General features: G+C 38.6%; 1 long non-coding RNA gene across 2 annotated transcripts; it reads left to right on the top strand.

Moving 5' to 3' along the window:
* Positions 1-2,139: 2,139 nt before the first annotated feature.
* LOC146445506 (uncharacterized) lies at positions 2,140-12,187 on the top strand. 2 transcript variants are annotated; one of them, XR_014855216.1, is made up of 5 exons: positions 2,140-2,217; positions 2,881-2,990; positions 3,440-3,502; positions 10,450-10,620; positions 12,107-12,187. It is a non-coding gene; the product is annotated as an uncharacterized LOC146445506 (long non-coding RNA). The 2 variants fall into 2 exon arrangements; XR_014855220.1 differs by having other exon boundaries at positions 11,998-12,184.
* Positions 12,188-13,017: the final 830 nt, after the last annotated feature.

Raw genomic sequence — 13,017 nt, 5'->3', positions numbered from 1 at the left:
AATAACCTAATTTAACATTGAACATTAGTGATTAAGCTGAAAATGTGCTCTTTGAAGCTTGTACTTGTGGGAGGTGTGGGATTTGCTTCACATGTGACAAGCTGTATGAGCTGCCTAGTTTCATTTACTATCCCTCACTGGCAGAGGTAATTCCTGATTCTCCTTACTCTGAAAAAAAAAAAATCCAGGATTTTACAAGCTTTGTTATGTCCTGATTTCATCAACATTATGTTAAGAGTAATGAGGCTTTTTTTTTTTTTAAGAAATCAGCAGCAATGCACTCAACCTCTGATACCCAAGAACTCTTATGCTGGACAGGCAGGAAAGAAAATTACACTGTCTTTGAGGATGCTGCACACCATGCCCTGCTTACAGGCTCCCCTGCGTGGTGGTCACAGCCCCAAGGCTGCCAGAGATCAAGAATGTTTGGACAAAGCTCTCAGGCACATGGTGTGACTCTTGGGGATGGTTCTGTGCAGGGCCTGGAGTTGGACTCAATGATCCTTTTGGGTCCCTTCCAGCTCAGCACAGTCTGAGATGCTGTGATACTATTTAATAAGTAGCTTGTGATAATAAATAGTATTTAGTTCTCCATCCTAATCCATCAGATATTTATCCAACTGGGCTGTGTGCTGTGAGACTTAGCTCAATGATCTTATCTCATTATTTATTTGAGTAATTCTGTAGTGATGGAGAGTTACTCTGTGCTTCCCTGCTGCAGCTCCTCAGTGAATGTGGACCTGGGCAGGGAGGGAGGCACATTAAATATAATATTCCACTACAGTGACCCCTGGGAATAAAGATTAATGGGAGTTACAGCAGAATAATCTCTCATACAGGCTTTGGAGGAAGAATTTTGCCTCGACTTAGGTGAAAGTAGGAGGATGTACCCTTCTCCCTTAAACATGAAGGAAGTGATGCCTCAGCTTTGTGCAGCATCGCTGTTTTGTTTGGAAATGCATAATGAAAACCTCCATCTCACAGGTGGGATTTGGAGTCACAGAGTAAGTGATTTGTCCAAAGTCACGTTGCTGAAACAAGGAATTGCATCTGGATTTTTGAAAATTGAGCCAAAATCTTTTTTTGTGTTCTGCTTTTCAAAAAATAACCAAATCAAACCAAGAACAAAAGAAGTCATTGATATTGCATTGGAGTATGACTATTGCAAAGCCATCACTTATTGGAATTAACTTCAATGGTTATTAAAATGCACACAGACTTAGGCAGTCATTCAAATGTATATTTTTGTATGTATTTGTGTTTAAGTAGGATAAAGCTCAATAGTTCTCGTTCCCTGAAGTTTGACCTGGACTTGTTTCTAATTTATGAACCCTAATATTTAGCAATTTAAAGGCTAATGTTGTTTATAGATGCTGAATGCTAATAATAATGTTGTATTGTATAAATATGTATTTACATTGGAAAATCCTTATGAAGCTGAATTAAAGGCAAATGTAAATATCGGGGTTAATTTTTGCACATTTTCAAGCACATACCAGAAGGGAAGAGTAAAATTGGTCATTATGAGTACATAGTGATGAAAAATGGCTAGACACAATAAAGGATAATTTCTTTGGTTTCCAGAGCATAATGGAGTATGAATCATATTTAAAATTAATGACTGAGAAGACAGATCATGATTTGAATGTCATCAGCAGCTATTTTACTCCTCCCTAGAGCTGCAACAAGCCTTTTATGAGAGATGAGTTCCTGCAAACAAGCCCTTCTAAGCTGTCTGAAAGCTCCTAATTTATAACAGAGCTTTAGAAAATGTTTTATTTTTACTTTTTTCCATGCATGGAGTAAGGGTAGCAGACTGAGAACATCACCCTGCTGGCCAGAAAATAATGTGCATTTATTTGTTTGCAAGTTATTTTTCAAATGTAAATTTTTTGAGGGAAAATGTCGGCAGTGCATATCCATGCTGTTGTTTCTGTCTGAGTGAACCTTTACATTCTGTTACTGTGTATGTGGGGTATACATTAAGTAAAGATAGTGAGTCAACAATGAGTCTTTTTCAAGAAAAAGGAATCCTGATGAGCAGCAATGAAAGGGCAAAATCGGGGTGGTTTTTTTACTTCTACATGTATGTAAAGTAATTTTTATTTATTTTTTTTTAGCATCAGCCACAGTCCTGAATTGAAAGTTGAAGTCTGCTATTGGAGATCAAACTTCTACTAAAAGATGAAGCACACCTTTTGTTTCAAAGGAGTGCAGGTTAGACCTTTCCTGACATTCAAACTTCGTGTTTACTGCAGCTGTTATGTACTTTCAGTTCACAGGTTGTCCTTAAGCTGTTGGAGTTATTACAGTGCTGTATTACCTTTCATTCTACCCACCAAATCTCTCATGGCTCATTGGCCGTGCACAATGATGTTCTGCGAGATTGTTTTCATTTTTCAGTAACTTATATCACAGAGTATCTCAGATTTAGCCATAACTCTATGTTCACTGACAGGCTCCTCTCTCCTCTTCCTTTTGGAGCTGGCTCTTGAGGGGAGCACTCATAAAGCATGGCCACTTAGGAGCTCAGTTTAAAGGACCTGCCAAATTACACCTTCAAACAGGCACCAAGGCAGGACCACACGTTGAAAGCAGGCATTGCAATGGTTTATTTTTACAAGCAGAGATAGACCAGAAGGGGTACTTTCATGTATAATACCTAAAATAATAGTTGGACTTCTGGTTTAGTGCATCATTCTTTATGCTGCACTGTCCTATTTATAGCCTTGTAATGTCAGAAAAACACTTTCTGTTGTATTTAGTTTTTCTTATTTTATGGCAATGTCTAGAAAGATACAGAAGCAATTCTGCTAAAGGTAGCTGAAATTTTGTTGAAATATGTTCCCCTTCACATCATTACAGTATATTGTTTTGCAGGAGCTGAAATGGGTGCAGTGGAAGTTAAGAACTCTGGTGATCTGTAGCCTGGCAACTACAGCAGTGGCCTGATATTTGGAAGGCTCAGACATGCTCAAGTTATTTTTCTGGTGAAAAAATTTCTGGAGATATATATGTATAAAAATTCATATATATATATATATATATGCACATGTGTGTGTGTATACATATATATATATCTGTATGTATATATATATACACACACATGCACATGTATACGTAAATTTATGTATTATATATATATCTGTTTGTGTGTTATATGAAATAACAGCAACAAAGTAAAATAATCTCCCTGCATACTACTTTTGTTCATTTTAGGGCACAGAATCCTCACTACTACATGGCAGGATTCTGTCATCTTAATAGATACATCCGAAACAAATATTTGAATATACTCCTCACCCTTCAATTTTTTTTTTTTTTTTTAATAGGCTTGCTTTTTATTTCAGTGTGATGAAAAGCTGTGTCAAAACACTGGAATTTAAAAAGGAAAAGTGATTGCTGTCACATCAAGATCAGTTTTAATGTCATTTTCCAGTCTCACTACCAAGGAGGCTCGTGAACCACATGGAGTAACCCTGTGCTCCTGATGATTCCTCAGGTAACAAAGCACAGGGACTAAAGGAAAGGACTCATCTTTTACTACCTCTAAAGGTTGTCTCTAGGCACTTCTCTGTTGCACTTTTTTTTTTTTGTATAAGCCACACCTGGTACAGCACTGTCCTGTGTAGGAGTTGCTCTGATGGCTCAGAAAAGCAACCCAAATTATGTGTGAACAGCTAGTTCCAATGCTCATAGAAACACATTAGAAAAACATTACACAGTAGCAATAATTTGAGATCCCAAACACGTTTTTTCCCCATTAACAATATTTTAAAATGCAGAAAGCACTTCTGTGAAGCATGAAGGATGGTCAGGGTTAGCTAATGAGGCTGATAGGTACAATTGCTGCATGCCTGATCTGCCTTGGATCCTAAAGCTTATTTGGACATGTCCTATTATTGTGTGGGTGTTGAGTCTGTGCAAGCTCATAATCAATAGATATATGGCCATTCACAGTATTTATGTCTCTGTCTTGGAAAGCTGGAACAAAGTGATCAGGATGTAGTTAGCAAGGTTCATACTGAAAATTTCTCATGGACAATCTGAGCAAACTAATTGCTGGCATTAACATGGGAGTCATATGAGCTGTGGTAATGATACAGATAATGAAACCCCCACCTTTGGTCATCACTTCATTACCTACAGGGTCAGCAAAGAATTTATTCAACACTGAGTTGCATTTTATAATTGGCTATTTGTATCTGGGAGGATTTTGGTACTGTACAGTATCTTCAGATGTCATTCACTGGCTGTAAAAGGGTTTTAAGTGCCTCAGAAACAAGAATGGTGGGGACACACTGTCAAAGTGTGTTGGGAAACGTGGAGTCTAAGCCCCCATAATTTGCAGTCATGGATCTTTGAGCTTTAGAGGAAACAGTCTGAACTGACAGCTTAGCAATGGCTTAGCAGATTTATAAAAACTGTATATCAACCAAATGGTGATAACTTGATGTTGCATGAGCATACAGAACCAAGCAGGGCAGTGCTTTGCTAAATGTAGTTCTGTTTTAGTGATGTGACCCCTCAATCTCACAGAAAGACAGCAACATTCAGGCTACAGTTCTTTGTTGGCTGTACGAAAAGCCCGGGGAGAGTATGATTTTAATTTAAGCTGGTTTTGCAAAGGCTATCGACTTGTGTTTAGGCAGAGTTAATCATCCCAGGCACAGAGGCACAGGTGTCTGTCAGAGTCAGTAAGTTAAAATGATGCCCACAGCAAAGAATTTTGCCAACATCTCCAGCATGAACTGTGACTGCTCCATCAGACCCAGGCCCCTTTTCCAAGAAGGACTCTCGTGCAGTTGGCAGGAGCCTCTGAGCGGATGAGGGATGCTCTTTCCTGCCATTTCACACCCACAGAGGTGCTAGTTCTCCATTTTTCAAAGCACATTCCTACAGCCAGTCACCTGCAAAAGGTGCAAAAATTATACTAACAGCCAAGAGGTGGCCAGGAAGAGTTTCTTAAAGCATCCCTTATTTGTTCTACTAATTTAAACAGGGAGGTGCTAAGAAGGACTGAGGAATTACTGGATTTACTACCAGCCTGGGGAATTACTGGATTTCCACTAAGGCATTCCAGTAGTTTTGGTTAGATGTTTTAGCTGTATCAAAATTACTTTGGAATAGACCTAAGTTTTGATAATCTCAGTCTAAAATGTGATCCCAAATCTCCTGCTCACTGGTTGCCTACAGTGGCAAGGTTCTTAGTTGCATATTTTTAGGGATCATGGGGCTACTCCTGTTTGAAACAGCTCTGCCAGTAGCTTCAGCTAAAATCAGAGCAAATGTCCACTGTGGTAAAAACCTCTGGATACTCAGCACACACCCTCAAAATTAGGTAGCTGTGGCCACCCTGCTCACTGTGCTATTTTTCCTGGACAAATGAGAGTAAAGAGATTGTTATCTTTTGAGAAAGTTTCATAATAAAAGTACTTATCAGCTCAGGTAAAGAAGAAGTAAATCAAATCAGGTTTAAGTTATTCCAAGTGTTTTTCTTATCTTAATTAAAAAAAAAAAAATCAAATGGAAACCAATTTTAAAAAAAATGAAACCCTCAATAATAGTAAAGAAACATATGAAGAAATAATAAATAAAAAAATAGCTTCATTTAGATTTTACCTTTCCAATTACTTCTGACTCCAAAATTACTCCAAGAGTAAAATTCAGTGAAATAGATTTAAGTTTTTCATTTAAATAGTGGAAAGCAGTTGTAATTTTTTCCCCCCAAGCTTCTGAAACCAGAGTTTTCCAATCACTTTTTTAACATGATAATTGGAAAAGCATTCACTTACTCTATTTCTATTCTAGCTAATAATGAGTTCACTCAAACCACACATTGATTTTATTATGAAAGCCTCAAGACCACTGCAAGTTTTAAAATCAGTCTGAGGATTTGGTTTTATAAGAATACAATTTTACAAAATCAAAGTGAAATAACTCTATAACATTTTAGAATTTAGTATTGTTTCAAAATATGTTATTTGGCAATAAAGCTTCAAGGCAAAAATTACAACCACAGCATGGCATAGCAGAGGGATATCTCAGTCATCCCTGCTTATTATGCCAGCAAACAGGTGAATCTCATCCAAAGATGTGTAAACTCCTCTCACGTGGTGGATCTGGGCCATAACTTTGCTAGGACCTTGTCAAACTACGCATGCTGTGCTCTTTATATTCCTGCAGGACATCCCATACACACTGTTTTTTTGGTTTTTTTCTGCTTTTCCCAGGAGGAGCTGTGCCATTCCACAGTGGTTCTCCTAGGAAAACAGCATCAGCACCTGTCTGTCCTTGGCAGAGAGCTGCAGCCTGCTCACTGCCTCCTCCTGGGCACATTTTAGGGCAAGGACACAGAGTTGCTATATATGCTGAAGGATTTGCTATAAGCTGGAGCTGAGATTCCCCGGGGCTGGAAGAGAAATGTAAACTCAGTGATCAGGTGATGTAGGAGAAACAAAAGTTGCTCCAGGTCTGCCCTACTCTCTGCACGCTGTGAGACCTTGTGGGAATTTTAGATTAAGTTTGCTGCCTGATTTTTTTTTTTTTTTTTTGCTACTAACAGGGGGGTACAGTATCAGGCAATTTTACAAGTGTGGCTGCTGCACTGAAATATTAAAAATATTTTTTTTCCTTGTACTTTTGACCTGCGAGAGAAGAAGCTCCCTGTTCTGAGAATTAAAGCAGCAATGCAGTTTAGGTTTCAGCTGTGAGAAACAGAGAATTCTTGATATGACAATTGGTGGGTTAAGTATTTGTTTAAAACCAAAACCAACATAGGCAGCTAAATTGCACCATCTGGAGCAAGAGGCAGATGTAAGCATCTTTATTTAAGAATCAGTTTCTTATTATTTATAAAAGATGTGTGGTATTTATTCACTCCTATTTTTTTTTCGGGGAGCATCATTCATGGGAAATAGCTTTGTGTAGACATCTGGAATAGAAATTTCTTAATCATTTTATATAATAAATCCAGAATAATTGCTAATTATTAATAGTCAAGATTGCTTAAGGACTTTAGAGGAGCTGACAGCCTGAACAAAGCACAGGCAGATGCTTCAGAGAGGCTGTAAGGAAGAATGATAATTATAAGCAAAGCCAGGGAAGTGACCTTTTATTGTGGCAGGAGCTGCAAGCATCACCACACTCCTCACCACCACACTCTGCACAAATTACACTCATCCATTGACTACATCTAGAGAACCTTGTTTTCCAGCTGGGACTCTGGGCTTTTCAGCTTCAGGCTGGGCATTCAGAAACTGAGGCACATGAAACCATCAGTCATCTTCTAAATTTTGCAGAGAAAGTGGTGTTTTCATAAGAATGCAGACAGCTTGTTTTCACAATACTAATTTGTTGTCAGTGATTAATGAAATGGTAATCAGTTTTTACAGGGCTTCACTGGCAAAATGGCTTTATTCATTCAGTGTTTACAGAAAAGGAGCATATGAGTAATAATTTAGATGTGATCCTCAGAAATTTTTTAAGCTTCATCCAAGTTTGTTCAAAGTGAATATATAAATATAAGGCAGTAATCTATGTATATTCAGGCAGAAACAGACTATGATTTAGAGCCTCTTAGGATAAAAAATAATGAATGAAAAAGACTGCTTAATTAAAACTAAACATTAAGTTGTGCTCTTTTATAAAGGTCCATCTAATTCTGTGCAATTTTTTCCAGACAGAAGGCATGTAAAAGATAGATTATGCTAACAGAAAGAAAGAAAAAACTTCTGTGAGACCAAGACAACCATTAATAAAGCAACCATTAGCACATTTATTCAACTTTAATAGAGGAAGACGTAGGAAAAGGAAGTATTTTAAAGAAGCTGCCACCAAAGAAACATAGAAAAGTTTAATTTTTAATACGTGGCTATTTTTTAATCTTAAGAACTCTGATTTAGCTCCAAACATAATTTGTGGTATGTACAATTAAAACGTCTGCCTAAATATAAATGTACTGCCTGTCTAAGGAAAGGTACTGGCTCAGTTCTTCTGATGTGACCTAACATACCAAGAAAGGCCAAACTTATTTGTTCTTTGTGGATCTTTGTCTTCAGTGAACATGTAGTCAGCATCAGGAAGCTGGATTTATCACAGTCTAAAAATTAGGCCCTGGCAATTCTGCTCGGTGAAATTTAATTTAGATTTAATTAGAGATGCACTGGAGTCAAGATACATGGCTTGAAGAAGTTGTTATTAATACTGAAGGGGTAAAAGTTATCTTTGTTTTATTGGAATTCTCATTGTCAGTGACCTGTGAAGATTTACCTTTTGGGTTTGGTGACTGCAGCCAGCATGGGCTCAAAGCAGTGCCTGGGGCAGGTGAGTCTCCCTACCAGCAGAGGGACAGGTATTGCTCCATCAGCAGCCATTCTGAGCAGCTAGAGCCTGCCCTTCTGCTCTTGTCTCTAAACTTACTTTGTTACCTAATCCAGCTGCTTTTCCCATTGATTTCTCATAGTTATCCTCACACGTCTGAGGACAGAATCTGATTAACCTCTATCACCACTAGCTCTTTTATTTTTTGTTTTATAATGACTAGTTATAATTCATAATGACTAAATAAAATTTGCTATGACTAATATTTTATTCCTTTAAAACTATCACTTTAAAAACTATCTGTATATTTATCTGTCATCAGAAAAATAGATAAAATTCCTATCGTGACTTAAAATAAAAGCAATAAAAATCTGGGTGAAAGAAAACCGAGCAACAGGTTTAATAAGGTAGCTTAATAGTCTCAAACTGTTTTCAGAATATTTTAATAAGTATTTTTGAAAGCAGATGTCCAGCATAGCATAACTTTCTTCTCAGTTGAAACAAACAAGGTTAGAAATTGATCTTTGCCCTACACATTGACACAGCGTTGTCTGGTGGTCTGAGAATGCTGCAAGAGCACTGGAATGACTTAGGAACATCTCTAAGCCCAATACTCTTTTCCTGTAAGACAATGATGTTAGAGGTTTAAAAACTATTGTTCTTGCAATATGATTTCTTTCAGCAGCGTTGTGGAATTGGGATATCTGTAGGTTGCTGGTCGACAATTCCTTTCTCAACTGCAACTATACTTTTTCATTACCTTAAAGAGCTTTGCTACAGATGAGTAGCATATGGTATTGGCTAAGGAGATGAGACTTTAATGAGATATAGAACATGCCAGCAAAATGCATGTTAAATTGCAATGACACGCTTGTGTTGGTAGCATGTGATGTTGTGAAATGAAATTCCTGACAAGACAATACAAACAAAAGCACTTCAGCAAGCCCAGAGTCACCCAGCTTGTCCTCAAATTGGCCCAGGAGACAGGGCAAGTGGGAGGCTGCTGGAAGAGAGGAGGGAGGGATTGGGATTTTTCCCTGTTCTGCTGTACAATTTCGTAAAAGTAATTTCATCCTTTTTCTCTCATTTTGCACAAGGACATAATGAGGCATAGTATTACTTACTTGGAGTTGTAAGGATGACTGGTGCTGCAGAAAGATCTTCCAAAAAGTGCTGCATCTGCCTTAGACAGACAGATTTTCAAACAGCTAAACAACAAAAACAATCAACAGTAGACCGTGAGTGATATGTGACTTGCTGTAACCTGGAGCCATGCACACTATTTAATTAGCACCACAGAAAACTTTCCATCTGGGAATACAAAAACCAGTTTTCTCTTCAGCTCAAGCAGTGGCTGTTGAGCCTGCAGAAGGAAACAGACAGCAGCACCCCTGAGTATCTCTGACACTTTGACTTTCGTGCCTGGACTCCCAAATCACCCATTTTTTGCAAGGAAGAGTAAAAGTAATAACACTAATAATATTGTTGTGAGCAGCTCACAAGGTTTGGAAGGGTTTGGTAACATCATTACTCTGTCTTGGGAGAGATTAAAGGAATTAAATGTTAGATTCCTAGCCAAGGAATCCAGATCCAACAGACATAACCTAGGCTGGCATCATTTGATGGGTAAAATGAAGCTATAAGTGTTCCATTAAGATTGTTCCTCTTGGGTCCTTCTAGCACTCCCCAAGCTTCCTCTTGCCCTCCCCCAAATGCAGAGAAATACATGTTAGAAAAGTAAAGCATGTAAACATCTTGTTTTCCTATCATGCTTAGGTAAAACAGTCAGTTAATTAAAAATTGCAGCTTTCATCCACTTAGCCTTCTCAAAGCATCCTGACTCTTGTGGTACAAATATATTTATAAGAAAAAAAATTACATTTTATCTCTCTATGAAGAGGGTATTCATTCTTGTTTCACCTTGACAGAACTTGGAAAGCAAAAGGTAAGGAAAGCTTGCAGTGCAAGTTATTGAGAAATTGCATTTTTGCAGGTACAAATGTTCTCTAGAAAGTACCCCTAGATTTGAACTAGAAATAATCTCTGAAATATTCAACCATTTGTAACTTTTAAGGGAATCCAGATGTCTTTGTGAACTTCATGGGTTGTCTTTTATATCTGTTGTAGAACTTAAACTAAAATCTAATTCTGGATGCAAATTCACCTGTTTAGGACAGATCTGAACCAGAGCACATCATTAAAATTCCAGTTGCCATATACTTGAGGGGAAAAATGTAAACATCTCAAGAATAGCCATGGCATCATCCATAACATATTTCTGAGATATTTGAATGTCAGGTGACTCCAGATGTTCTTAAGATATCTTTAAAGCAAATTACTCTGGCAATTCAGCTTCAGAAGCTGAACATTAGTTAGCTCACACCAGATGACAAAGTGAGTTTTGCACCATGCTGATCTTCAGGATGCCCTCAGTGGTCAGACAGCTTCAGTATGTCCCATGGTGGCTGTGTACATTCATTTGCGTGCTCTGCAGTGTCTTTTACTAGTGATGTACTCTTTTAGCTGCTTCTTGAAAGATGGGAATCTCTGAAAGAGTGCACTCCCTGAGCTATCTGAGCGCACTTTCTGTGCCAAAGGCTGCACCATGGCTGTGCTGCCATGGGAAGGCCAGGTAGGAAGCAGGACAGGCAATCTGAGCCCCAGGGGCTGTTGAATTGAGATTATCCCCAACCCAGCCGATGTTATCTCCTAGTGGGGAGGTGAGGTTTAGAGAACACCCTTGTTATTTCCTACGTGTAAGATGTTTTAGGAACTCCTTTGGACTTCCAGTACCTATGGATTTTTTGGCAGGGAGCTGTTAGGATCAATAAAGATTTGTGGAGACTTGCTGTTTCTATGCCAGCTACTTTCTATGAAATATTATTTTACCATCTTAAGGGGGGGAAAAAAAAGTGTCTTTGATATCATTCAGAGACCGAGGATGTGGGCTGAGGCCTGTGTGGATCTGACAGTGTGGGAAGTTGATTGGAGAGGTAGCTGAAACATCCAGCTCGGCAATTTTATTTGTACTTGCTCCTTTGTACTCCCTATTCACACTTCTCCCTGCTGGCACACCCTTATTTATCTCTTACCTTGAGCCAAAGATATTGTGCTATTCTGAGAGAGATTTTCCAGAGGAGCTGCAGCGTCTCCTTGGGATGATGGATCCTGGTGAAAAGATTCCTTTGTTCGCTTGGTTATGCACAAAGCATCGTCTGTTTCCTCCTAATAGCTTTTTCTTCTAGGTAAGTGTCTTTTAACAATGCGAATTAGAAACAAATTATATTCAGCTATTCAGACCTTGCAAGGAAAGCACAAGGACTGTCAGCCTCATGCCTTTGCCTTTTTCCCTGTTTGAGAAGCAGGCTGAAGGACAAATGCTGCACTGTGTCCTCTGCTCCTGAGTACATGAATGGTAATTTTATATATATACATATGTAATATACATTTTAAAAAATACTGTAATCTGCATAATGTATATATGTATATTTTGTTTGGAAATGTTCCAGTGATATCAAGACAGTAAAGCATATGGTAACATGCTTTTTCAGGCCATTTAGCCATTGCATTGTATGAAAGGAAAGATTGGATCTCTGGGTGATTTTTTCCACAGCGAACAGTAGCTCTTCAATTATTTTCTCACTGTCTCTGTCAGGGCCATTTTTATCCTCACAGGTTTCTGCAGGATGGGGATTGTGCATCTATAGTATGGGAACATGATTATCCATGAGTGTGGTACCAGGACAGCTGTGTGCTCAGAAATTAATTTTACTTTTTATTACAGAGAAGGACAAAGAAGAACAAAACTTTGGGAAAGAGTTTCCCTCATTAAATATTTACCATTTCAGCTCCAGATTCAGGAAAGTTAAGCTCTGAGTCATTACTTTTTATATTTAGTATCCAATCTGCTTGGAAATGAATGGAATGCAATAACCTTCAAATCCCTTTAGAAGTTGTGAGTTACATGAACTCATTTATTTGAAAAGCACCATGAGATAATGGAGGATGTGTTGGGTTGGCCAGGTTCTGATAGCAGGGAGGGCTACAGGGGTGGCTGCTGTGAGAAGCTGCTGGAAGCTTCCCCCATGTCCAGCAGGGCCAATGCCAAGCAGTGTGATTTACTGATTTCAGACCCCATTCCCTGTCCCCCGGCACTGCTGGAGGGGAGGAGGTTGAGAAAATTGGGAGTGAAGGTGAGCCTGGAAATGAGGGATGGGTGGGGGGAATGTGATTTAAGATTTATGTTCTATTTCCCATTATCCTGCTCTGATTTGATTGGCAATACATCAAACCAATTTCCCCAAGTCGAGTTTGTTTTGCCCATGGCAATAATCAGTTTGTGATCTCTCCCTGTCCTTATCCCAACCCGTGAACCTTTAGTTATCTTTCCCCTCCCCTGTGCAGGTGAGCAGGGGAGTGAAAGAGTGGCTTTAGTGGGCACCTGAAGCCCAGGAATGGTCAGCCCACAACAGAGTTATTGGTTGGGAAATTTAAGGCACCTTCTTCCTACAAATACCCATTTTCTGACTCCACTTTTGCCACATTTAAAATTAGAGCTCTGGAGACAAGAATATGAATTGATTTCGTGAAATTGGTTTGTGTTATGTTAATTTAAAATGATCAGCTAGCACAGCAGTAATGATCACAGAGGATTGTTCTTTTGAAACAAAGATAACATATCATTGATCTGATGCT

Source organism: Lichenostomus cassidix, chromosome 1 (assembly GCF_008360975.1).
Source record: "Lichenostomus cassidix isolate B80296 chromosome 1, HeHo_3.0, whole genome shotgun sequence".
In the NCBI taxonomy this organism is placed as follows: Eukaryota; Metazoa; Chordata; class Aves; order Passeriformes; family Meliphagidae; genus Lichenostomus; species Lichenostomus cassidix.
This window is presented reverse-complemented; position numbering and strand designations above follow the sequence as displayed.